Genomic DNA, 2,689 nt, shown 5'->3' with positions numbered 1-2,689 from the left:
TAAGTTTTGTCCCATGTTGTCACGACTTTGTGAAAGTTTTTATACGTTTTTGTATTCCTGACAGGTGTAATCGCTGCTACCATTGTGTGTGGGAGTGTTTGTTCTAGCAAAGTTACATTCGTAGTAACATGTAAACGGGTACGAAGTGTTCGGAACAGAACACCCTCTTAATAAAATGTATAAACGTTTATTTAGGAAAATACACAAATTCCTGAAAACTTGGTGCGTTTTTTTTGTGTTTGGTACCGAGTAAATATGAAGCTCACTTTTTAAATGTTGCAATCGAATTTCGTTGTTTTACAAACGTATCATGCCTTACACAGGAACTCATCAGTGGAACCGAATCTAAGAAATCGTAAGCCGAATTTATTAAGAAGAAATGATTTTATTGAAAAGAATTGATTTTATTGAGAAGAAGGGATTTTACTCCGAACAGCAGATGTATCGGAAACAACCAAACAACGTTAGTAATAAAAGGCGCCGAGTTTTGCAATATTTTATCAGTTCTTCAAAAGAAATAACGTGAGTAACTAATTTGTTCTTTGTATGGCTGGTAGTAATTATATTTTTTTGTAGATGAACAAGTCAGCACTTCTACTTTTGCTTCTTATCGGACTTCTTGTCCTTACTGAAACTACTACTGCTTGGGGTCCTCGTCGTCGTCGTAGTGCTCGTCGTCGTCGTGCCCCTTCTGACCAAGAGGAAATGCCACAAATGAACGAAAGTAAGTTTAATTTTACCGTGTTAATTGTAATAGCTTCTTAACGTCTGTAAATGTTAACAGTATAATCAAGTTTAATATAAGTTTTAACATCTGGTGCCGTGGCTCAATGGTGAGCGAGTCTGCCTCTAAGCTAGATAATGTAGATTTCAATGTTCGTCGCTGCTACCAATGTGAACGAATGTGTTTTTGCGCAAGACAGTTAACGGTAATTTTTTAAATTATCAACATACACAAAACAAAAGAGATAAAGAAAGTCATTAAAGTAATTACCTACAAAGTTACATACATGGTAACTTATAAGCGGACACAAGGTGTACGAAACAGAACCCCTCTATGTTAACAACTGTCATTGTTACTACGCCATGTTAGTATAACTAAGTTTTATGGATTCAACATGTTAAAAAAAATGTTTAAATTTTAGTTCCAGACATGGAGTCCGTTTCAGACGTCGATTTCTCCAAATGGGTTGTTGGATAATCACAATAAGTGCTTATTTATGTTTAAGCTGCAAAAGTAAAGTTTTAATAAATTGAACATCAGCCAATGTACTTTGTGTTGTGTACCAGTCGCCTTGATTTTCCTTAATTTTGTGAATATCTAAACATGCAATTTGCAACACTTCTTCATTAGTGTCTAAAAAACTTTGAAATAACCACTCCCAAAATTTTATACGCTCTCGTAAGCAAGCACGGGTTGTGTAAAAACGAAAAATCATGTTATATGACTGCCGTTGCCCCATCACGCGAAAGTAAACATGTCGCTTATAGAGAGATGAGTAAAATTAATGATAAATCTATTGGTAAAATTATGGATAAATATTTAGGTAAAAATATGGATAAATTTGTGGGTAAAATTATGAATTAATTTATGGGTAAAATTATGTGTAAAATCATGAATAAATTTATAAATAAGATTATAAATAAATTGATGGATTTAATTATGAATAAATTTATGGGTAAAATTATGTATATATTTAGCGGTCTTTTTGAGGTAAGACGACTTCTCACCGCGTAACAAGTGGCCACAATATGTTTTGTACTTCCGGGAAATTAAGCAAGGAAATCTTGATTTCGAATACTATGTGGAATAAAGACAATGTTTGGTGAATGATTTGAATTATTACAGAACCAGATTATTGTCGATTACTAAAAGCCCAATGATCGGTCGGTCGTCATGGTAACTCACAGGATTAGTTCAGTAGCGTTATATTTAACCACAAAGTAACATACATAGTCTGACACGCGAGTATGAACACTTCTGTTATAACGACTGTCGATTTCGGGCCACGCGAAGATAAAGTAAGTTACATTTATTCATTAACAAATGCTGTTACATCGTTTGGTTCAGTAAGAGTTAGAAAATATCTAAAGCTAATGTTGTTCTTAAAAGTGACTAATAGCCCGTTCACATGACCAAAAAATTAGGCATATCGTTTTATTTTCGGATAGAGCGGAAAATGTTTGCTGAGTCACTTTTATAAATGGAGAAAGTCAAGTGATTCTTAGCTGTAAGGTGTTTTTCATCAACTCATTCTGCTCTTAAAAACATTTGACATTTGCACAGGTAGGCTCACGGTAGGCACTATTTATATAAAATACTGTGCGAAATGTTAGTCCTGTAGCGCTCATTCCTGTGTGCGTGCGTGTGTAAACGCTCCTTTTTATTTGCCTTCTTCTTCCGTTCTCTTTCGTGTTTCGCGTGCGTTCAAAACCGAATCATTACAATATATACAACGAGCAATAAACATCGTCGCTACATTTTGGTGACCTCGACGCAAGATACGTTTTATCTTGCTGGTTAAAAATGACAGAAAGCGCAGTGACTTTGAAACTTCCTACCTTTTGGACAGAACAAGCAAAAGTCTGGTTTCAACAAACAGAAGCTCAATTTGCCTTGAGAAAAATAACTTGCGATGAAACTAAATACTTCTACGTCGTCTCGTCGCTTGATCAAAAAACTGCAAGC

At 34.9% G+C, this 2,689-nt stretch overlaps 1 long non-coding RNA gene across 1 annotated transcript in view; it reads left to right on the top strand.

Moving 5' to 3' along the window:
- LOC100182686 overlaps positions 1-1,272 on the top strand; it is a 2,148-nt gene extending 876 nt beyond the window's left edge. The window contains exons 2-4 of the long non-coding RNA XR_182245.4: positions 324-522; positions 577-724; positions 1,146-1,272. This is a non-coding gene — a long non-coding RNA (uncharacterized LOC100182686). The remainder of the gene's footprint in view (positions 1-323; positions 523-576; positions 725-1,145) is intronic.
- The last annotated feature ends 1,417 nt before the right edge of the window (positions 1,273-2,689 follow it).

This window comes from Ciona intestinalis, unplaced genomic scaffold (genome assembly GCF_000224145.3).
Source record: "Ciona intestinalis unplaced genomic scaffold, KH HT000494.1, whole genome shotgun sequence".
NCBI lineage: Eukaryota > Metazoa > Chordata > Ascidiacea > Phlebobranchia > Cionidae > Ciona > Ciona intestinalis.
This window is presented reverse-complemented; position numbering and strand designations above follow the sequence as displayed.